The sequence below is a fragment of the Balaenoptera acutorostrata genome, chromosome 3 (genome assembly GCF_949987535.1).
Source record: "Balaenoptera acutorostrata chromosome 3, mBalAcu1.1, whole genome shotgun sequence".
NCBI lineage: Eukaryota > Metazoa > Chordata > Mammalia > Artiodactyla > Balaenopteridae > Balaenoptera > Balaenoptera acutorostrata.
Window position 1 is genome coordinate 87,885,939 of NC_080066.1, and position 25,127 is coordinate 87,911,065.

Genomic DNA, 25,127 nt, shown 5'->3' on the forward strand with positions numbered 1-25,127 from the left:
GTTCTAAAATTGACTATGCACAATCTCAGTTAATATACTAAAAACTATTGAATTGCACATTTTAAATAGGGGAATTGTATGGTATGTGAATTGTATTACAGTAAAGTTGTTTAAAATATTTATTTATTTATTTATTTATTTATTTATTTATTTATTTATTGGCTGCACTGCACAGCATGTGGGATCCTAGTTCCCTGACCAGGGATCGAGCCCATGCCACCTGCATTGGAAGCGTGGAGTCTTAACCACTGGACCACCAGGGAAGTCTCTAAACTGTTTAAAATAGAAAAATTAGTTGACTGTGATGGACTCCTTTTTTTTTTTTTTTTTTTAAAGATTTATTTATTTTTATTGATTAATTGATTGATTGATTGCTATGTTGGGTCTTCGTTTCTGTGCTAGGGCTTTCTCCAGTTGTGGCAAGCGGGGGCCACTCTTCATCACGGTGCGCGGGCCTCTCACTGTCACGGCCTCTCTTGTTGCGGAGAACAGGCTCCAGACGCGCAGGCTCAGTAATTGTGGCTCACGGGCCCAGCCGCTCTGCGGCATGTGGGATCTTCCCAGACCAGGACTCGAACCCGTGTCCCCTGCATTAGCAGGCAGATTCTCAACCACTGCGCCACCAGGGAAGCCTGGACTCCTTTTTAACATCTAGAAGATGGGGCCCATGTACTTTTACCCACGTTCAAAATCTCTACCTTATCTGCTTCCCAGGGAACCCAAGGTTTCAACACTGAGGACTGATCCCCTGCGTCTTTCTACTGCTTCATCCAACACTCAGAGTACCATGGGAGACCCAACTTGGAGGAATGGTGGTTAAGAAAACTGTGCCACTTGCTGCCAGGGGATTAGCACACAGCCATTAAAAGGTCTGTGAAGACATGGGCAAATAAGATGTGGAATCCATATACTACATGTGTATCATTACAATCACGTAGGAAAAACCTATGCAAAAAAAAAAATGTTTAGAAGAATTTAAATTAAAATGCTAACAGCAGTGTAAGCGGAAAGTGAGAATGAAAGTGATTTTTCTCTAAAGATTTGCTTTCTAATGTTTCCTTGCCATCAAAAGATAATATTCCGTGGTTTTTAACGATGGGTTACTTTCTGAGAGATAACACCTCCTTCAGTGCTGCTCATAAAATTTACGAGACTCGCTTTTTCCTTGTGACAAAAGGAGTCCAGGGAAATATGAAAACTCAGAGTCCTGTGAGGGCTAAGAGAGGAGAAAAGACATAGCAGAGGGAAGGGAAGCAAATAAAATTACCTTTCCTGTTCTTGTTTGGAGTGTTTGTTTGTTTTAACCATACAGAAAGACTTAAGTCAATTTGAGATTGTAACTATATAGGACTACTTGCTTTATCTTTCATCATCTTGGCCTCTTCTATTTCAAAATATTTTCTTTGTGAAGTTACCAAATACTGACTGCTAACCTTTTTCCTCTTAAAGAGATACCTTGTACCAGGTGAACTGGAGCGAATTCAGCTCTGTCTTATCGGCAATGAGAGTACCAAAATAATACAAACACAAAGAAAAGCCTTTATCCGGACACCATAACTTGATGCAAAGGACAAGTGTCACCTTATGCTTCAGCTTGCTGGATGTTGGATCCACATTGAGAAAGGTATTGTGTGGTGTGCAGTGGTTTATTTGGTTCTGGGGCTGACAGATGGTTTCAGGTCTGCTTAAATTAAGCCTGTAGTGCAATAGAAGGGGTCTTAACATCATCTAATTGAACTGTTAACTTGAAAATGACAAAACTAAGGTCCAGAGAAGCAATGACCTATCTAAGGGCAGGTCAGTGGCAGAGCAGGATCCAATGACAGGTCTCCTGCTTTGCAGCCCGGTGCCAGGCCTTTCTAGAGCGGGCCTAACAGTGACCTGTCCTCATCTCCACTCACGATTCCTTTGAAACAAACCTGATCCAAATCTGGATTTCTCTTCCCAGGGCTGTCTGGATTCAGAGGAGAGCCAGGTCCAGACCTGCCCCGCTGGAGCCAGGCCAGATCTGGGCAGTTGAGGTGGGAGATCTGAGTGGTTTCAGTGCTTGGGCAGATCTGGCTAGCTAAGTAGTCACTGGATCATTCTGCATTTCAGTTTTGAGAAGTCAACAACACCAACTCTTCTCACAAGTAGCAAACAGGAAGTGCTAGGTCGTAAGCATAACACTAGAGGTCCCAAGAATCTTTGTTAGGTTGGTTAAATATAGACCTCTCTTCGCTTGAGAGATAGGGCTAAGGTAGACCCTGGCCCACTCTCTGACAGCTCTGTGTCAGGGTGTGATCCGCAGAAGGAAGCATTAGTTCAGGGAATACAAAGGGGGCCTGTGTGGTGGCTGAAAGTAGAAGGTGACATTGTCCCTGAGGAAGGTCTGGATGGACTCTTGAGAGCCAAAGTGAGAGGGTGTGGCCAGGGCTGAAAGAGCCTTCGAAAGAGAAGGTAGCCGATGCTTTTGCAGTCTCCTGTCGACTTCCTGCTGTTCATCACGCTGAGAGCTGCAGTGTCCTACAACTTCAGCAATATTTTTTCCAGCACACTTGAGGTGTGCCTTGAAGTACAAAATCAAACCCAAGCAACAACAACAACAAAAATCAAAATGTTTTCATCTGTTTCTTTCTGAGGATCAGCAAGATTGTGTATTAAACTGAAGAGTTTTAACTGATTCTTCTGATCTTTTGCTAAGGTTTAACTAAGTATTCATAGGTAACTGCTGAATTATCCACGTCTAAACAGAATTGTTTTCATGTGAAAATTGCAGAGTAATCATTTAAAAACATATCTTAAAATGGGGTACACCAACTCTACTGAAGGTATAGTTCAATGGATAAGAATATTTCTCTAGTGGATTAAAAAAAACAAAACTAGAAGTGATCTTAGAGATTATTTAATTTAACACCCTTATTTTATTTTATTATTTATTTTTATTTATTTATTTATTTATTTATGGCTGCGTTGGGTCTTCGTTGCTGCACATGGGATTTCTCTAGTTGTGGCGAGCGGGGGCTACTCTACATTGCAGTGCACAGGCTTCTCATTGCAGTGGCTTCTCTTGTTGTGGAGCATGGGCTCTAGGCACGCGGGTTTCAGTAGTTGTGGCACGCGGGCTCAGTAGTTGTGGCTTGCGGGCTCTAGAGCGCAGGCTCAGTAGTTGTGGTGCATGGGCTTAGTTGCTCCACAGCATGTGGGGTCTTCCTGGACCAGGGCTCGAACCCATGTCCCCTGCATTGGCAGGCAGGTTCTTAACCACTGAGCCACCAGGGGAGTCCCCACAACCCTTATTTTAAAAATGCTTTTTTTTTTTAATAGGAAGATTGAGCCTAAACTATTTTTTCAAAAGTATATTAGCACTGATTGGTAAAACTCTAAAGCATGCTCTTCACAACTTAAAGATAGATGAAGGTCTTATTTTAAAGCCATGATATAGCTTGACTATTTAGAATTAAACTTGTACTACTGGAAAATTGCATTTCTTTAATTATTCTGACAAACCAAACTAGTGTTTATAAAGTTCGAAGAAAATTCAGCAAAATAGGTGAAGGGTATTAAGAGGTACAAATTTCCAGTTATAAAATGGGCTGTAATATACAGCGTAAGAAATATAGTCAGTAATACTGTAATAACTTTATGGTGACAGATGGTTACTGCACTTATGATGATCATTTCATAATATACTTAAATGTTGAATCACTATGTTGAACACCTGAAACTAACATAATATTGTAAGTCAATTATACTTCAATTTTTTTAAAAAAGTGATAGGCAAAGAAGTCATCTCTAATTCATGAGATTTATCTGATTATTCAGGAAATATTTTTGTATAGTATGGCATATGTCACTGTTTAAATTATCTTATTAGAAAGAAAAAGTGTGTTTTAAATATTAAAAAACATATATCTATGCATACATATAACTGTTTTATGTATCATTTAAAAATAAAAGTGAAATACTTCTAATGGATCCACATGAGAAGTTTTAAGGATGGATTCAATAATTTTATCATCACCATCCTCTTTTTGATTATTCATGAACTGGAAAGTAAGCATGATTCCTGCTTTTATAGTTCTTAAATGTTTTATTTCAAGGCAAGGTCAGGAAGAAAAACTTGGAAGATGTATCTAATGCACTGGATCCCAGAACAAATATTTCAATATCCTCATAGAGTGAACTAATTAATGAAAGTAATAAAGGAAAATTTAGCAGGAATTAACATAAAAGCTTATATTCAAGTTAAAAAAAGTTGCATCACTTGGAATTTTTAGCTTAGACAAGAGAAAGCATAATGAGGATGAAATAGCTATTTTCATATACTTAATCCATTCAGAGAAAGAAGAATTGACCTGCTCTAAAAGTTAGAACTAGGAGACCAGTGAGAGGTAAATATTGGACCATAATGAGAAATAAATTATTTCAGTTACAACTGAAGGCTGAAGAATGGCTGCCTCAAAATATTTTTGAGTAAGTTAACCCCTGAATATGGTCTAAGGTGTATTGCTACATAAGAGTAAAATTGTGGCGATATAACAAATTATTGATAAAATCAAAGTATGTAGTTAATCTGATAAAAGTCTTTTTAACAAAAAACAGCAAACATTTGTAATTTTTTTTTAACTTTTTAACCATTTAATGCTGAAAAAATTTTGACTTTTATTTATCCACATTGCTTTGAACTTTAGGCCGTATGTGGATTATTAAAGAAAAACCTACATATAGGGAATGCCTGCTGGACTGCAAAAGAGTATTTGTTTCACTCAAAGCCATATTCAGTTTTAGCCCATGTAAGAAACCTATCAACCCAAAGCATCACATGACACAGTTTAAAATACTTTGCACTAGGGATGATACATTTACTATTGGAAAAATCTAACCATATATATTACCTGTCTGAATTCTTTAAAAGCAATGCTTATCGGGAATTCCCTGGCGGTCCAGTGGTTAGGACTCCGAGCTTCCACTGCAGGGGACACGGGTTCGATCTCTGGTTGGGGAACTAAGATCCCACATGCCACTCAGCGCAGCCAAAAAAATAAATTAAATAAATAAATAAACAAAACACACACACACACACACACACACACACATAAATAAATAAAAGCAATGCTTTTCCCCTGACCATACAAGAGAGAGAATACAGTTCCACTAATACTTACATACATACATACATACACACATACTTAAACACATATATGAATAATTATAATTTAAAAATACAAAGAAGTGAAATTCTGGAATCCTTCCATCTAGAGCATTCAGATACTTGTATATTAATTTTTAAAATTTATTTATTTTCATACTTGTATATTTATTTTATTTATTTATTTATTTTTTTGGCTGCGTTGGGTCTTAGTTGCAGCATGCAGGATCTTTTGTCGTGGCCCACGGGCTTCTCTCCAGTTGTGGCACATGGGCTTTTCTCTAGTTGTGGTGTGCGGGTTTTCTCTCTCTAGTTGTGGTACACAGGCTCCAGAGCATGTGGGCTCTGTAGTTTACTGCACGCAGGCTCTCGGGTTGAGGCGCATGAGCTCAGTAGCTGTGGCAGGCGGGCTAACTTGTCCCGCGGCATGTGGGATCTTAGTTCCCCTACCAGAGATTGAACCTGCGCCCCCTGCATTGGAAGGCGGATTCTGGACCAGCAGGGAAGTCCCTATATTTGTATATTCAAAACAAGCAAATAAAATAGAAATTCTGTAGTATATTTAACTGTTCTCTTTTTCATCTGTTATACTGTTACATATAATGATTATATATAATGAGATATACTATGGATAGGTCTTTGACATTTTGTAAAAAGAATTCTCTCCTGTGTCTTAGTTCTTTACCCTGTGGTATTAGGGTATTCCTGACTTTATTCCCATGTACCACCACTTTAAATTTTAAAATTTGCAGGCATGTGTCGAATCTACATGAATATGCAGTGTTTTAAATTATAGGCTGAGGATTTAGCAAATTCCTTAAATTGGAATTTAAGAAAATCTTCAGCATTTCTTAAGTCATATCCTACTCAGTGTCCTATTTTCAGTCTTTTTTTTTCCAGAGAGAAAAATTCCCCAAAGTTCTGCAGCATTCCAGAGCATCTTCCTTTTTTTTTTTTTTTTTTTTTTATGGCTGTGTTGGGTCTCCATTTCTGTGTGAGGGCTTTCTCTAGTTGTGGCAAGCGGGGGCCACTCTTCATCGCGGTGCGCGGGCCTCTCAGTATCGCGGCCTCTCTTGTTGCGGAGCACAGGCTCCAGACGCGCAGGCTCAGTAGTTGTGGCTCACGGGCCCAGTTGCTCCGTGGCATGTGGGATCTTCCCAGACCAGGGCTCAAAGCCGTGTCCCCTGCATTGGCAGGCGGATTCTCAACCACTGCGCCACCAGGGAAGCCCCCATCCTCCTTTTTATTTAATTATTTTGGAGGATGAAAAGCTTTTTCATAGCACCCTCACAAAATCCGTTATACCAAAGCACCACGCAGCCACACAGCGCATCGAGCCCAGCACAGTGCCCACGACTGTGGCTCTCCTCCTCAGCTTCTTGTCTCTTCATCCTTCCGGCCTGCCGCTTTGTATACGTGCTCTCTTCTGAACGCAGCTTTAACACTAACATACCCGGTACCCACACACATCTCCCTGAACCTGTCTCAGTGTGTTGGGGACTTGTTCCTTCAGCACCAGTACCCAACCATAGAAGACAATATAAAGTCTTCCTCAATCCCACATGAACTGCGTCAGTCGTGAGATGGTAAGAGGGGCCATGTTAGCAGATAACTGCCAACTATTCTGAAGCCAAAGCCATTCGTTCTGGTAACGACTTCTAGAAATATAACTGACTTAAATTATTTTTTTGCTTTGGAGTATAGTTGATTTACAATGTTGTGTTAGCTTCTGCTGTACAGCAAAGTGAATCAGTTATACATATACGTATGATCCACTCCTTTTTAGATTCTATTCCCATATAGGTCATTACAGAGTACTGAGAAGAGTTCCCTGTGCTATACAGTAGGTCCTTCTTAGTTATCTATTTTATATATAGTAGCGTGTATATGTCAATACCCATCTCCCAGTTTATCCCTCCTCCCTTCCCCCTGGTAACCGTAAGTTTGTTTTCTACATCTGTGACTCTATTTTTGTTTTGTAAATAAGTTCATTTGTACCCTTTTTTTAGATTCCACATATAAGCGATATCATATATTTGTCTTTCTCTGATAACTGACTTAAATTTAATAACTACATTCAGCAAGTGATTTCACTCAGATACCTACCCAGGTATACCTTTGACAAACAACTTAATCCAGAAGGTATCGCTCAAACTTAGATTCTCTGTGAGTGTTTATTTGTTTTTATGTTTGTGAGAGTTGTTTTTATGTTTGCTTTTGTGATTTTAGTGAAACCTTTAAAAATGTTCTCACCGGTGTTACTTCAGCTGTGCTGCCCTGACATAGAATGTTAGGGCTTAGATTATCTATTTGTCCCAGTGTTGACCGAGTGTGATCCCTGCAGTCACTTCCTCACATCTATCTGAAGTATCACCCTCCTGGGCAGGTCTGAGTGGCTGTGTTTCACCTGAAGAAAAGACCAGTTTCTTTCTCACAGATTCTGTGAATCATGTTACTGACCAGGTCTCTTCCCTGCCAGAAAGACCAAATCCATGTGTGGGGCCCACCTATAGCAAGTATGCCGGACTTCAAGGCCTGTGCACCCATCTTATGACTGGCCTTATTTTTTTCACTATGTCTTTGTTACAATTCTGTCATGAGCTTTTTATATATTTTTGCGAGCTGCCTAAAATTCTCTCTGGAGGTGTAAGTCGATAACTCATTTTAAATCAATTTGTCATTCCATACTGCATAGAAAGAGTTCTAACTGAACTCATTTTAAAGAAACACTCTTATTCAGGGACATTTATTTAAAAGTTATGGCGCTCCAGGAAGAGAAATGTCGAAGCCGCCATCCAAACCCGGTCAAACCAGGGCAAGTTAAAGTGTTCAGAGCTCTTTATAGGTTTGAACCCAAACTCCAGATGAATTGTACTTTGAAGAAGGTGGTATTATCTACATTACTGACATGAGTGATACCGGTTGGTGGAAAGGCATCTCCAAGGGCAGGACGGGACTAATCCCAAGCAACTATGTGGCTGAGCAGGCAGAATCCATTGACAATCCATTGCATGAAGCTGCAAAAGGAGGCAACTTGAGCTGGTTGAGAGAGTGTTTGGACAACCGAGTCGGTGTTAATGGCTTGGACAAAGCTGGAAGCACTGCCCTATACTGGGCTTGTCATGGGGGTCACAAAGATACAGTGGAAATGCTATTTACTCAACCAAACATTGAACTGAACCAACAGAACAAGTTGGGAGACACAGCTTTGCATGCTGCTGCCTGGAAGGGTTATGCAGATATTGTCCAGTTGCTTCTGGCAAAACTTGCTAGAACAGACTTAAGAAACAATGACAAGAAGCTGGCCCTAGACATGGCTACTAATGCTGCCTGTGCATCTCTCCTGAAAAAGAAACAGGGAACAGATGCAGTCCAAACATTAAGCAATGCCGAGGACTATCTTGATGATGAAGAATCAGATTAATTCCTTTCTGGAACTTTGAGATCTCAAACTTCTGTTGCTTTTGCCATTTCAAAACCTTTTCTTTGGGGCTTCCCTGGTGGCGCAGTGGTTGAGAATCTGCCTGCCAATGCAGGGGACACGGGTTCGAACCCTGGTCTGGGAAGATCCCACATGCTGCGGAGCAACTGGGCCCGTGAGCCACAACTACTGAGCCTGCGCGTCTGGAGCCTGTGCTCTGCAACAAGAGAGGCCGCGATAGTGAGAGGCCTGCACACCTCAATGAAGAGTGGCCCCCGCTCGCCGCAACTAGAGAAGCCTGTGTGCATCAACAAAGACCCAATGCAGCCAAAAATAGATCAATAAAATAAATTTTTTTAAAAAAAGAAAAACTCAAGGCAAATCTCAATCTGTCTCCACTGCAGCCCTATGTCTCCTTCCCACCTTCTTGCTAGCCATCTTGGATGATGAGGCCCTGGTGGGTTTGAATTTAGAATGAATTTTATGTTGACTCTTACCACCCGCTTTGGGACTTAATAAAATCTTCAAACTCTTTTGAGTAACTGGCATCTGGACCTCATTGGGCAGATGAAGCAGAGCTAAGACTAGAGTTCACTAATCTTGGTTGTTGCTATAACCAATTATTCTTCTGGAGGAAGCAGATCCTTTTTTTTTAGAGCCAATATTTTATTTTACTTATTTAGTTTTTTATACTCTTTTCCATTATGGTTTAATCACAGAATATTAGATATAGTTCCCTGTGCTCTACATTAGGACCTTGTTGTTTACCCATTCTAAATGTAATAGTTTGCATCTACCAACCCCAAAGTCCCAGTCCATCCCTCTCCCTCCCCCCTACCCCCCTACCCCCCCCCACCTCCGGGGGAAGCAAATCTTGATTTTCCACATAACTGTTGTTGACAAATCTTAACTCTGGCTTTCTATGATTTCTCTGATCCAATTACTTTAGCTCCTTCCTTCACTTCTTGCTTAAAACTAAAAGCCTTGTCATTGTGTAAACTGACATTGTGCAACTTCTTTGTATTTCAAGAAATAAATTCTCTATAATCTCACCTTGTTATCTATTACAAACTTTGCTAAAGGTAAACCAAACATCTTAACAAAGCGCTTGAAGTACAATGCACAGTCTCCTTCATGCATTTTAGTACAATCTAATTTTATTACAGACTATATTTCGCATAAAATCTTAACTGCCATTTCTCCCTCAAGAACCTACAGCTGTCCTTTCATCTACAGATCCTGCATTTACTTTTGATAAAAAGGCAGTATTTTGTGGGCTCTGATTACTTTGGCTCAACCCATTAGCGACACTAACAATAGACTAATTGTCAGTGAAATTAGCCTTTTATCTGTCACCCTCTCCCCTCCTCCACTTTCTTTTTTTTGTTTGTTTATTTATTTATTTACTTAGCTGCTTTTTGGGTCTTCGTTACAAGGCGAGGGCTTCTCATTGTGGTGGCTTCTCTTGTTGCGAAGCACGGGCTCTAGGCGCGAGGGCTTCAGTAGTTGTGGCATGTGGGCTCAGTAGTTGTGGCACACGGGCCTCAGTAGTTGTGGCTTGTGGGCTCTAGAACACAGGCTCAGTAGTTGTGGCCCACGGGCTCAGTTGCTCCACGGCATGTGGGACCAGGCTCAAACCCGTGTCCCCTGCATTGGCAGGCGGATTCCTAACCACTGCGCCACCAGGGAAGCCCTCCTCCACTTTCTAGCTAAGTGCAGTGACAAGGACCAACTCTGCTGGCTTGAAACAAATTATTTCATCTCCCTGAGCCTCAGTGTCCTCTTGTGCAAAGGAAGCACAGCAACACACGTATCTTGGGTTGTTGGGCAAAATAGGTCCAATTCTTCCGACAAAGTCGGCACTCAGTGTGAATTTCCTTGCCCTCAAAGAATGAGCTTGTAGGTAACTACAAACATGTATTGGCACACAATACATGTTTTTTAAAAATCACTCTCCCAAATAACTCTCAAAAATGTTGAAGCAAAGAAGTCTGTCCAAATTGAAGCTTGGAAAAAAATAGTTTTAAAATTTGTCCCCTCATTTAAGGTTAACTTCAACTTGACTTTCAAATGATGATAAATTCATTCTCAAAGCATTTCCCACACTTCTCCTTTATAGTATTCATCACTATATTACAATTGTAATTAAATGCCTTGGGCCCAGGCATGTTGGAACTCTATCTTGAAGTGAGGGACTGTGCCTGTCTTGGGCCCCTCTTTAGCTCCAGTTGACACATTGTAGGTGATCTCAATAAATATTTGAGGAGTCAGTGAGTGAGCATCATAGTCTGTTTGTTTTTAAACAATGCTTCTGAAAGGCTGTAGGTCAATCATTTTGAATCCATCTTTTTCTCCTTCTGATGACTTAGGGTGAAATTGTCACTCACCCTTTCTCCCCGTTTCAGAATGCTCTTCACTTGGCATTATCTCATTAAAAGAATCTGTTTTTCAGTGATCTTTCTTCTGCTCTGTAAATACATGCTTTAATAATTGGAGGAGATAGGCTAAAAGGCAAAGGCTTCTACTCAAAGAAATGCTTATTGCAGAATCATTTTATTAAAGCAAGACTCGACGTGTGAAAAATTGACCCTTGTATTTTTGTCTAGTAATGTTAGATTTTTACCTGTTACAACTTCATAAAAGATGTGCACTGATATTTCCTTTGGGCACTCAGTAAATTTACTTGAAACATTTTCCTAAAAGAGGGGGAAAAACATGTATTTAGAGAAATTCCATTTTAGTTTCTCTCTTATTCTAAGCAAAAAAATCTGCATTTGCTACAGCTACACTTTCCATTCATTATTTAACTAAAAATTCATTGGAAAATCTATCTTAAAATCCATCCGTAGAAAAGAGGAAAGGATTTAATATTTCAGTGAAGCTGGGGACAGGGAATGGAAAGAATGTATAATGGGTTTGAATTCTTCAACTGCTTTTTTCCTGGGGGTGGGAGTTTGCGGGGGTGGGAGGCTTTTCTCTAAGAGTTATTGTGATAGGATCTTCTAACAAAGGCAGCTGTTTTCTGCTGTTTTTCAGACCCTTATGGGTTGGGATAAGGACTTGTGGGGATGGAACCATGCAGACTAAACACATGAGCTGGGATTTTTTTATATTTCAAAGAAATTTCTGAAGAACATGAGATTCTTTAGCTTTGTGAAATGGTTTGAAAAACACTTTTCTAACTCTGAATATGAGCAATTTCTATCTTGTTCCGGCCCTTAAAACAAGATTCTCTGTGTACTTAAGAATTATCTTGGAGTTTGTAAAGAGTACACATTCAGTGGGTGTGGGGCTGAACTCAGGGAACGCATGTCTACCAGCAGGTTATGAAATTCTTATGGACAATAAACTATGCTTCAAGAAACACAATTTTAAGATAGAAGTGGGCAACTGAGTTTCAACTGGGTTTCAGCTCCACTTTTCCTGTTTTTCCTTCTCCATTTCTAATCAGACAGGGTCTCAGATTACCTTCCCACAGGGTCTCCATCTGCTTCTCATCAGGATCAGCCTACCAGGGAAGGTCCAGGATAGGATGTAGTCCCCAACTCCCAACCCATGTCCTCACCCCGCAGTCCCATCCTGCACTTCTCTTTGGAGCCCACTTGCTTATGATGGTCTCAGAATGGTTTTCTATCCCACTTCATTCCCCTGTGTTCACAGACTCACCATTAATATTTATCCAGGCATTTTGTTCTGGATTTCTATGAACCGCAGTGATTATCTAAGAATGAATCAAGAGTGAGGTAACCATGGAAACCACAACCAGGAAGAACAATAATAGGAACTGGGGTGTTAAGCTTAGAGATTTAGATGTGATTTGATAGCTATCACTTAGGGAATGGATGTCTTAGAGAAGTTAGTTTAGACTCATTCTGTGGAGTTTCACAGTCCTAAGTAAAAGTCCACTGAGTAAAAGTTACACAAAAGTAGATTTTGGCTAAGGATAAAGAAAAACTTCCTAACAAAATTGTAGTCTTGCAAAGTTATAAAACTCCAGTCACTAGGAGTGTTCAGTTTGGTAAAGGAAAATATTCTCTTAGCGAGGTTCAGGATTCATTCATTTGTAGATGGTGCCCCAAACAGAGATGATACAAAGATAAAGACATGTTTTATGTTTTGAAGGAGCTCAAAGTCCAGCAGAGAACTGGACATGTGAGCAAATACACTGAAGAAGATCATGTTGAGTGCAATAAGAGAAGAGTAGACAGTTGCAGCCCACAGCTGGCATCAATTACAGGCAGGTGAGTGAGCAAGCTTCAGAGAGTCTAGATCTCGGACTTTGAGCTACCCCAGCTGACACCAAGAAGTGCAGTAACAAGCTTCCCCCAACCCTCAAGCTCTGCCCAAGCTACAGAGTATATATATATATATATATATATATATATATATATATATATATATATATATACACATAGGTTGGTTTAAGCACTAAGTTTTAAGGTGATTTGTTATGAAGCAACAGATAACTAGAACAAGGATGAAATTAAGCTGTATAAAGAACATAGAAAAATTGTCTAGCACATAGTAATTACTCAATAAATTCAAGTACTATGGTTATTATTTTATTATCATTGTTATAAAAGTGATGTTATTTAAAAAGCATTGGGGACTTCTCTGGTGGCACAGTGGTTAAGAATCCGCCTGCCAATGCAGGGGACACGAGTTCAATCCCTGGTCCGGGAAGATCCCACATGCCGTGGAGCAACTAAACCCGTGCGCCACAACTACTGAGCCTGCACTCTAGAGCCCGCGAGCCACAACTACTGAGCCCACGTGCCTCAACTACTGAAACCCACGCGCCTAGAGCCTGAGCTCTGAAACAAGAGAAGCCACCGCAATGAGAAGCCCACGCACCACAACGAAGAGAAACCCCCGCTCACCGCAACTAGAGAAAGCCTGAGCAGCAACGAAGACCCAACAATGAAGACCCAACACAACCACAAATAAATAAATAAATAAATTTATAAAAAATAAAAAGCATTATATATCACCATCTAAGCCCATGTATTCAGCTTTATTGCTCCATGAACTATCTGCTCACATTTCCTGCCTTTTCCACATGCTTTTCCTCTTTCCCCATTGTCTTCCTCCACTGCATTGTCTGCATGGCTCATGGCCACATGGAGCCGGCCTGCAAGGAGCTAAGTGTTTCACATTTGCAATATGCTCTTCTTCCCCTGGACTCTTGCAGTACTCTCCCTCCTGATCTAGCCACTTTCAGATTGTTCCTTCTGATCCATTCTTTCATGCCGCAGCAGAGAGATTTTTTTTAAAATTCAAATCTGACCATATCACTTTTCTATTTAAAATCTTTTCATGGCACCCCACTGTCCTTAGGACACAGCTTCCAACTCTGTGACTGCAAGCCCTGTAGGTCTGCCCTCTTTTCACCTCCCCGGTTTTACCTCCTTAGCTCACTGTGCTCCAACTAGTCTGACCTGCCTGTACCTACTCTCCTTTGGTCCTGGAACACACTGTTCACTCTGGCCCTTAGAGCCTTTGTAATTGATTTAACTCCTCCCTGTCCTTGAGGGCAGACCTCAAGGTGATGCATCACCTTAAAGTTTTGCTTTCTCAGGGAAGACCCTATGCTCCATAGTGCTTCTTTTTTTTTTTTTTTTTTTTTTTAATTTACAGAGATTGGTAAGGAATTATTTTCCACCATTTTTTTTAAATTTAATTAATTAATTAATTTATTTATTTTTGGCTGTGTTGGGTCTTTGTTTCTGTGCAAGGGCTTTCTCTAGTTGTGGCAAGCGGGGGGCCACTCTTCATTGCGGTGCGCGGGCCTCTCACTATCGCGGCCTCTCTTGTTGGCGGAGCACAGGCTCCAGACGCGCAGGCTCAGTAGTTGTGCCTCACGGGCCTAGTCGCTCCGCGGCATGTGGGATCTTCCCAGACCAGGGCTCGGACCCGTGTCCCCTGCATTGGCAGGCAGATTCTCAACCACTGCGCCACCAGGGAAGCCCCCATAGTGCTTCTTAATGTTAAATAAATGATAGTTTGCATAATTATTTGTTTGATGTCTGCCTCCACAAAGGCAGGGATGATTATTTCTTCAAAGATATATATCTATCTATCTATCTTTATATATATATACACACATATATGTGTGTGTGTGTGTGTGTGTGTGTGTATATATATATATATATATATATATATATATATATATATATATATATATATATAAAGAGAGTTCCCATATATCTCCTTACCCCACACATGCATAATTTCCCGAACTATATTCCGGAGTGGTGCATTTGTCACAATTGATGAACCTACCGTGACACATCATAATCACTCAAAGTCCATAGTTTGCATTAAGATCATTCTTGGTGTTATACATTCTGTGGGTTTTGACAAATATATAAGGACATGTAATGATCACACATTATGCACTAGGGTAGTTTCACTGCCCTAAAAATCCTCTGTGCTCTGCCTAGTCATGCCTCCCTCCTCTCAAACCCCTGGCAACCACTGATCATTTTCCTGTCTCCATAGTTTTGCCTTTCCCAGAATGTTATACAGTTGGAATCATACAGTATATCAGGCTCCTAGTTTTAACTAACACTTATCTCCTCCTGGGACTTTATGCCAATAAACTTTTTTCAACGCTAAAAACACCATCCTTGCCTTCAAAGTGTTCATCATTAAGTAGTGCGGGATTCAGAAGCAAAATAAGAAGAAGAAGAAGAGCCAAAAAGTATGATAAGCACTCTGACAGAGTACTTCAGCAAGGTAAAGTGTAGGTCAATCAAGAAATCCCTCCTTAAGGAGCTGGCACCCTAACTGAAGTTTAAAAACACATAGGATTTAACCAGTTGGTGATGTCTAGGGAAGATTTTCCAAACAAAACAAACAACACGAGCAATTAAATGGATAGTAGAGGAAAAAAAAAAAGATAAACATTTTTTTAAAAACCAGGAAACGCTGCACAGATTTTATTGCATTTAACTCTCACAAAATCTTGGCAGGAAGGTACTTTTTTTTTTTTTAATAAATTTATTTATTTATGGCTGTGTTGGGTCTTCGTTTCTGTGCGAGGGCTTTCTCTAGTTGTGGCAAGCGGGGGACCACTCTTCATCTCACTATCGCGGCCTCTCTTGTTTCGGAGCACAGGCTCCAGACGCGCAGGCTCAGTAATTGTGGCTCACGGGCTTAGTTGCTCCGTGGCATGTGGGATCTTCCCAGACCAGGGCTCGAACCCGTGTCCCCTGCATTGGCAGGCAGATTCTCAACCACTGCACCACCAGGGAAGCCCCCGGCAGGAAGGTACCTTTAACTGAGGCACAGAGAAGTCACTAAGCTGCTAAGGAGCAAGCTGGGATTCGAACCCAGTGACTTCAGGAGAGATGTACTTGGCTGCTGCACCATGAGCAGAACCTTTGGATTCTGCAGTAATCAGATAATGGCGACTCGCCCTAGGACGTTGGCGATGGGTTAAGAGAAGTGAACAGATTTGAGCACCATTAAAGAAATAGGAGTAAAAGGACTTTGTGATTGACTGAAAGAGGTGAGAAAGAAGGAAAAAGGAGAGTACTAGTCAGGGTGCTTTGAGCCCAAGGAACTGAGAGCTCCACTAAAAGTGATGTAAACCAAAGGCAAGGCAGCTGGGGGAAGGTTTGGGGCTCCAAGGTATCATTGAGGACCATCCTCAGAAGACACCTCCTCCAGTAATTGCCCTAGTTTTCTCTTTTTCCAGAACAGCCAAACTTATCATTGTCTACTTTTCTCTCTACATTTCTTTACTTCTCTTTCCATCTACTCTAGTCTGGCTTCTGTCATCATTCAACCTTAATGGCTGATGTCTCAAAATTCGATGTGCACATTTCAGCTGTTGAAAGAACAGCTTTAGCTCAAATACTCCTCCTCAGAGAGACTCATATCCAAAAACTCACTGACATGTCTATTTGGATATTCCATGGTTGCCCCAAACTCAGTATGTCCCAAACAGAACTCATCGTTCTCCATTTTGGATAACTACCAATAATTACTCAGACGAGAAACACCAGGCAATGTCTTTTTATTTTTAAAACAGCTTTATTGAGGTATAATAGACATACTTCAATAAACTGAAAATACCTACCTGCTTTTCTATCACTACAGTTTGCAATTTTTAGAATTTTATATAAATAGAATCTTATAACATGTACTTTTCTTTTACTCAGTGTAATTATTTTGAGATTCATTCATTATCCATTCATTCATTAAATACTTAACTAAGCACCCACTCTATGTCAGGTGCTGTTCAAGGCACTGGACATACAGAAGTAAACAAATCAGACATGGTTCCTGGCCTCAAGAAGATTCTAGCCTACTACAATGTGCTCCCTTACCCTCTATGGAGAATCCATACCTGCCTCCCTCCTTTAGCTTACCCAACGTTGTTCTCTCTTCCAATTTGATTTGTTATTAAACCATATTACATCATAAAAGGAATTTTTAAAGAAAAACATTTCGTCTAAAATAGCTAGGTCTACGGGAATTCCCTGGCAGTTCAGGGGTTAGGACTCCGTGCTTTCATCACTGTCGTGGGCCCGGGTTCAATCCCTGATTGGGGAACTAAGATCCTGCAAGCCGCATGGGGTGGCCCCCCCCCAAAATTTTTTTAAATAGCTAGATCTTCTCATAATTATTTTGATTTTTCCATATGCTTTTCTAGTGTATGTTCATATATAAAAACTGGAAGCAACCTGAATGTCCATCAGTATGGAATCATTAAATTCATACAACCATTAAAAATGATGAAGTAGATCTGTAAATGTGTGCATAGCATAAATATATACTCAAAATTTGCTTAAGTCTTCTCAAACTTTAGCATGCATCAGAACAACCTGCAGGGCTCTGCATAGTAATAGAGTGGGAGAAAATCTGAGTTCTGATGGAAAGTAGGAGAGAGGAAAAAAGAGGTAGGGAAAAAACAGCTAGAGAGAAATGGCCAAAGGGACTTTGGAAATGACTAAAATATTCAATTTTAAGTTTTTAATTTTTTAAGTTAAAATTTAATTTTCAGTTTTGCTCTCCTGTGCTGCATTTGTCTCTAAACATTTTGATATTTGCTTTGGTCAACAGTATTTTGGGAAGCGGAGGGATCAGGTGTGTCCAGTATGGGGTGATGTGGTGCGGAAAAGGTACAGCACTTGCAGGAGGTGGGAACCAGGGCAAGGCTCGAGAATTCAGCCAAAGCAGGACTTCAGAATCAGAAGTAACTAGGAGAAATGGAAGTCCAAGAGTCCCTGGGGAGAAGGAGGGCTGAAACGGTGCTCAGAGTCATTTTTAATTAAATATTATGAAACAGTGTGCCCATAATGCTGGAGGACTTTGTGATACCATCAGCTGGGGAGTGATATTGAGCATAGACAACAAGGCCAGGTGTGACACTTGTATGTTTCAAATAATGGGGGCAGGGTCATGACTGTAGCAGAGGGTTGAGACAGAATATAATTAAGAGAATATGCTTACTCTTAGAATAGACTCCCCCCCCCCAAAAAAAACTGTGGTAAGTTTAAGTTGTAAAATAGGTTAAGTAGAAAATAACTCCCTCAATACCAGCAAGGATTTCCTACTCAGTAAATGTCTAATTCCATACAGTAAGGAACGTTAACCTTAGGTTGCAATCTGTACCTTAATGCCACATGGCATCAGTGGCTAAACAGAACAGCAGTAATGTAAGAAGTACCTATGGTAACAGTGTTCTTTCTTTGTGATAATAAATTAACACGGGCTCCAAAGTCAACAACCATTTAACATTTTGAAAAGTATTGCTTCATGATGTATAAAATTTACTTTTCCACCACCAATACAATGACTTAGCCTTGTGTGGAAGAAAGAGTGTAAGGAGTACCCCGCCAATGCCTCCTGCAGGGCTAGGTACTTGCACATGTGCTCCCATGGCCCCCCGTGCTTAATTCAGTCACAGCATTTATTATATATATATATATTTTTTTTTTTTAATAAGGACCTTTTTTTTAATAAATTTTTAAAATTTATTTATTTATTTATGGCTGTGTTGGGTCTTCGTTTCTGTGCCAGGGCTTTCTCTAGTTGTGGCAAGCGGGGGCCACTCTTCATTGTGGTGCGCGGGCCTCACACCATCGCGGTCTCTCTTGTTGCGGAGCACAGGCTCCAGATGCGCAGGCTCAGTAGTTGTGGCTCATGGGCCCAGCCGCTCCGCGGCATGTGGGATCTTCCCAGAGCAGGGCTCGAACCCGTGTCCCCTGCATTGGCAGGCAGATTCTCAACCACTGTGCCACCAGGGAAGCCCCATTTATTATATTTTAATGCCTGATTGTTTGTCTGTTCTCTCCAGTGGACCATGAGTAGCTTAGTCACAGCTCAGGGACTGTGTCTCTCATTAGGCCCTAGCACGTTATACATGCTCCTTAAAGGAATTGTTTTTGTAATAAGTGCATCAAGGGTTACATGTGTCTTATAGCATCCAAAGAAAACAACACTAGGTCACAAAGTCCTTCTCTATAAAATGACAGAATAAAACTGCACCCTTGACAAAATCTCCACATGTTGAGGGCATCATTTTTCTCAGATACTTGATATGTTGAAGTGATTTAGAACTTCCTGGAGTTTTCCCCCAAATCCACCCACTGTTGATTCAAGCATTTGATTAAAGCATTTCTTTAACAGAGGACAGAATCTGAAATCCTAGAGATCAGAGTCTCCATTAAGCATTGGAAAATTCCAAGCATATCAGAGATGATGGGATGATGAGATGGTGATTCTTTGGGGATCTGCAGTTTCCTCTTCAATAATAAGTCACCGTAAGTGAAAGGAGCCAGCACAAAAGGTCACATATTATGTGATCCCATTTATTTAAAATATCCAGAATAGATAAATCTGTAGAGACAGAAACAGTTTAGCGGTTGCCAGGGGCTGTGGCGAAAGGCGAATAACTGCTTATGGGTATGGGCCTCCTTTGGGGGTGATAAAATGGTTTGTAACTAGATGGAAGTGATTCTTGCACAGAATTGTTACTGCATTAAATGCCACTGAATTGCACACTTTAAAATAGTTAATTTTATATTATGTGAATTTCACTTCAATAAAAAAAATACAAGTCACTGATAACCTTGAGCTAGGTCAAGATTTATATCAAATTTCATTCTCTGAAGTCACAAAGAACATGGTGTTATCTAACTGCAGAAACTTAATGAGGGTCTACTTAAGTATCTTATTTATACTGGGTCTATAGTTCCAAAAAATCTCTTTGCCAATGGTCTTTAAAAATGATGATTCTAATAACAATAGCAGCTAACATTTATTGTGTGCTTTCTATGTTCTAGGTACTCTTCTAACCTCTCTGAAGACGTTACCGCATCTAATTCTCACAGTAACCGTATGAGATGCGTACTGTGATTATCCCAATTTTACACTTACCTAAACTTGGCCACCAGAGCAGTAAGTGGCAAAGCTGGACTCAAAACTCTGACCTGTCCCATTCAAAGCCTATGCCTGTTGTTAATGTCTCTGGTTACACAATTGATACAGCCCACAGTGGTACATGCAGCTGATCTAAAGAGACCTTGTGTGATAACCAAGCTCTCTATATGTTTTTCTAATAGCAAAAATATACCTGTCTAGTTTTCAAGTGAATGAATGCAAAAATGGGGTCTAGTTGGTGAGCAACTCCCTTGAAAGAAGAGATGACGAACAGACTTGACCCAATTAAAGGGGACAAAGCCAGAATGGGCCTTGTAAGTTCCCAGTCTCTTGGGAAATACCTTGAGAATTCTGCTGATGCCTTTTTCAATCAGACTTTCTAATAGCACAGATGCTCTGCACCCAGGTCCCTGTGCTCCTTCCCAGAAGTCTTCATCTCTAGAAAGGACAGGTGATACACTCTCCACACAGATGTCCTCGGCAAGATCAGCTGTGTGAACACTGTAATGTTGAAGAAGTCCTGGCTTATTCAGTAATTCTGGCAAAAAAACACCTCATGAGAAAACATTGTGGGCAAAGTCTATAGATTCTTAAAATGTTGTGGCTGAGAAAAATCTTCCATTTTTGGATGCGTGGCTATTTATTAATTCTGTTAAATACTCTGATGTACCCTGAGGCATATATCCTCAACCTTCTAAATATGATGCAATCCTTGGACTTCAGTGTTCTGTAAATAATCTAGATCAACTGATGTCAGGTGATGTGACCCTATGGCATAAGTTCTGGGCTTCCATCCAGCAGCATTTGAATAGTATGTGCTTTCAAGGTGGCCTTTCCACATCCAGAATCCACGCTCCACAACTTTAAATCTGTGACTCACTACATCCTCTAAAAGTAGTTAATATGCCTGAAAATGATCTGCAGATATTATGGAACATGCATTTCTTGTGTTGAGCTACTTCTGTTGGCCAGAGTTTCTGCTTTATTTAAGGATAGTATTTAAAGGAACACAGTGTCTCACTAGTTGAGGTCCTTTGGAAATGTCAAATATTAATTGCTCAAGGGGCACTATTGGAGGATTTGATGGTGAACATCATAAGCCTTAACATCTCCGTTAATACTCCCCTACATGTAGCATTGAGACAGAGAACAAGGGTTTGCAAGATGGAGTGCAGTGCCCTTGTAGGAGGTGAATTCCATTTTTGAAATTCAAATCTCTAACTATTGACTAACAGTGGTAGTAAGAAAAGTGTCTTAGTCAACATCACAGTAGATATCACCCCTCAATGTGCTCCAGGCTTGCTACACAACTACCTGCTTGGCATCTCTACTTGGATGTCTTAGGCAATCTCAAACTTAATATGTGCAAAACTGAACACTTCGTTTACTATCTTCCTCCCAGACTTTTCCAATCTTAGTAAATGGCTCCATTATTCACCCATGGTTCAGGCTGCAAAGCTAGAGGTGAGCTTGAATCTTCCCTTTCCCTCACAACCCACATCCAAATCCTTCAGATCCTCTTATTTCTATCTACAAAATATATCTCACACCCAAGAGCCCTCATCCTCTTACACTGGCTACTGTAATAACCTTCCAACGTGCTCCCCTGCTTCCACCCCTGCTCACCAATGTCCATTATTTAACCAGAGGCCAGAGTGATCTTTCTAAACAAGTCAGATCTTCTCACTATCCTACTCAAATTCTTCCAGTGATTTCTCATCACATTTACAATCCAGTCAAAGCTATTTATTATAGCCCAGCAGGCTCTGCAAACCTCTGTGACAGTGTTTCTTTCCTCCGGGGTCCATTCTAATCTAACTGGTTTTCTTGCCCTTCTTCAAGCTCACCAAGCTCATTTCCATCTCAGGGCCATTGCACTTGCTGTTCTTTCTGTGTAGAATATTCTTCCCCAGATGTTTCCATGGCTCATTCCCTTAGTCCTTTCAGGGCTTTGCTTAAATCTCACTTTTTCAGTGAGGCCTTCCCTGACCATGCTATCTAAAATAGCCCTTCTACATTTTCTATTTCCTTTACCAAACTTTAATTATATTTATAGCGTGTATCACTTCTGACATATTTAAATATATGTTGAATGCATGAATGAATGGTGTAGCACTCTTACCAAGAGTGCTAGGGAGTGAATTTTACCACCTAACATTGTCCAACTTTCTACAATATATAACGGCTAGGAATGTTTTCCTCTGAATATAGTGTGTACATTTCTCTCAGAACACACTTTCCTCTGGCAGTAAAAAGAATACCTTAATCCTTTCAAAACTATACCTTAATGCTTTTGAAACTGAGTCCAAACTAACCATACTAACATAAAATTTCAAGAACATAAAGGCACAAAAACACCAACCTAGATATCAGAAGGAATAAGAATTAATAGCACTGAGTCACAGATTCCCACTGCATGCAAACATCTTTCCCCTGCAGCAGTGGAATTGCAAGATGTTACACGAGACATACTTCAAAGGATGCCACAGGGTCACGAGTCAGGAGTAGGCAAAGAGTCAGGACTGAGTTACACCTTTGAAAGTGCTACAATGCTATCAGCTGCTAACCCACAGGCCCTGACTTCAGTGAGCCTAGGGATACTGGATGCTTTGGACTTACATGTCTCACTCAGTTCATTTCTGGGTCTAGCAACGTAGTAATGAGTCACACTCCAGAGCCGGGGCTGGCAGCTGTTTTCGGGCTGCATGCTTCCGAGTAGAGCATTTACAGGGTGAGAAAATAGGCAGAGAAGAAAGAACTAAAGGATGGAGAGCAGGGAAAGGGAGGGGCAGAATGGGAAGGAAGAGTAGGAGAGAAAAAGAGACTTCGTGAGCTGGGGTGGAAACGGGGGAAGGGTGGGTGGGTGTGGGATTCCATCAGACTCCCCTCTACCCCCTGCTCCTCCCACTGCCACCCCATTCAGGCTTGAGTTCTGAGGAAGCATCTCACTATAAGGAAAGTGTGGTCTCCTTAGATTCCTTTGCTTGCTGCATTCAAAGTCAAGTTCTGCCACTTTCTAACTCTACTGGATCTCATGTAAGCTACTTTATTTACTTATTTATTTTTTAAATATCTGTGTAGTGGCTTTTATATTATTTTATTTTTTGGCCCTGTGGCATGCGGGGTCTTAGTTCCCCGAGCAGGGATCGAACCCATGCCCCCTGCAGTGGAAGCACAGAGTCCTAACCACTGGACCGCCAGGGAAGTCCCAAATGTAAGCTAATTTAGATATATGTCTCAGTTTCCCCTCCTGAAAAAAAAAAAAAAGACAATAATTCCTCCCTCAAGGATCATTGTGACAATTAAATGAGGTGCTTTCTGGAAGGGGCTCAGCACTGTTTCTGGCACAATCAATTTAAGCTATTGTTATTATTACTACTCAGCAAGGGGTCACTATGAACAGCCTTTACAGATCTTTATTCTTGACTGCCAGGGACTGCAGTGCCTATTGTTTCTCTTTCAGAGACCTTCACCAGTTCAAAGCCTATGAAATGCAGCTGGTTAGGGTTCTGCACAGCTGGGAATCTAGAGACCCCAAGGTCTCTAGATGAAAGAGAGTTGAAAGGCTGGTGAAAGGCTGGCCTGTTACAAGTCAACGTGAAGAAACAGGGCAGACAGCCAGAAGCAACAAGCGCAGGATTGCTACAGTTGTCTTCCTTAAGAGTTCTGCCATCTCAGGTTGTGGAAGGACTGGAGAAGGAAGCTGGGGTTTTATAAGCAGGTGAGACAACAAAAAAACATCTTGCCTGTGTAGTTTCTTGTTGACTCTGGTGTTGAGTCTCTGGGGATGAAATCACCACAGGGAAGTATTTCCTGTATCTCCAACACAATTTTAGAATTTTATATTGTTACCTTTTTTCCTCTCAGCCTTTATTGAATACCACCTTCTACCCACAGGCCAAGCTAATACAGGGCCTAGATGGTCTGGCAAGGGAGTATTGATTTGATGTAATTGTCAACATGGAGATTCCAGCTTTGTTTAAAGGAATAGAAATGATATTGGGGATCTTGTGGAGAAACCCTGTTGTGTTCTAGGGTCAGTGGCAGGTGTCTGGACCTCCTGGGTCATGCCTCAGGCTGAGTGAAGCATACTGTGGGATCAGTCATGGGCCTCATCTCTCAGATTACTCCAGTCTGTTTCTGGTTCCTCCCAAGCTCCCAGATCTCATTTATACAGGCCCCAGGGGAGGGGGGGGGGCGGCACAGTTATTTCTTCCTACCTCATTTCTAGAGAGTGGGCCAACACTCCATTGTACAATAGTCCTGAGAGCCTCTAGGTTACGTGATTTAAAACTATGTCATATAGATGTCTATGCATGTAGATGCACGGAGACTAGAGAAAAAATCCTTCTTCTGTTAAAAAGGTGAGGTGCTGAGTGATCTTTTTCTTTTTCATTTTGCTCTTATTGCTATGCTATTATTTATGTAAAAACATTTAAAACTCAAGAAAAGGAAAAACAAACAAATTCTCTCATCCATAACATGTATTTCTTTTGATGGTATGTGGAGTGGGATTTTTTTCAGAGGCTTTATCTCTGCCAGCTTTAGTTATTTAACTAGCACTTCTTATTTTCCCTTCCAAGATTGGTGATACATGTCTTACTCAGTCAAGTTGGTGGAAGCCTTATGAAAACTTGGTAACATACCAAGGTGAACAAGAGTTATGTATTCACAGGTTGAGCTTCATAAATTCCTGTCTCCAAAAATCAAGCCCTGCTGATAAGGTGAGCTCCTGCTCGTTCAGAAAGGACATTCCAGAAAGAACCTAGGTTTGGGGAGCGGAGGATATGAGTCACTGACTTGAAAAACCTACATAGCTTGTTAACAAAGGTTTTTAAAGTCAGGGGAAAAAACTCCACATTGAGTTGAAGGAGATTTTTCAATTTCAGATTACACAGCACTTCCAAATGAAGGGGAAATGTCAGAGATTTATTGTTTTCACTATCATAAGAGAACATCTTCTAAAAAGATTGAGATTTGGAAGAGTTCATAAAAATAATCTGAAGGATATCATAATAAACCTGGGAGGTTATTTCCTGTTTTTAGCTGGCTTGGCTTGAAGACCTCACCACCATAAAAATGAATGTCATGTCTAATTTTTATTTGGCTCTCCGAGTCCCTTTATGCAATAAATTCATCTCTTTTCAACTCGCTCTTACCTAAACTATTCATAAGGCAGTT

At 40.7% G+C, this 25,127-nt stretch overlaps 1 long non-coding RNA gene and 1 pseudogene across 1 annotated transcript; both read left to right on the plus strand.

Moving 5' to 3' along the window:
* The first annotated feature begins 717 nt into the window (after window positions 1-717).
* Window positions 718-23,650, plus strand: LOC130707658 (uncharacterized). Its single transcript, XR_009007660.1, has 5 exons — window positions 718-869; window positions 1,450-1,624; window positions 19,194-19,327; window positions 19,850-19,964; window positions 23,410-23,650. It is a non-coding gene; the product is annotated as an uncharacterized LOC130707658 (long non-coding RNA).
* LOC102998025 (osteoclast-stimulating factor 1-like) lies at window positions 7,911-8,593 on the plus strand (annotated as a pseudogene).
* Window positions 23,651-25,127: the final 1,477 nt, after the last annotated feature.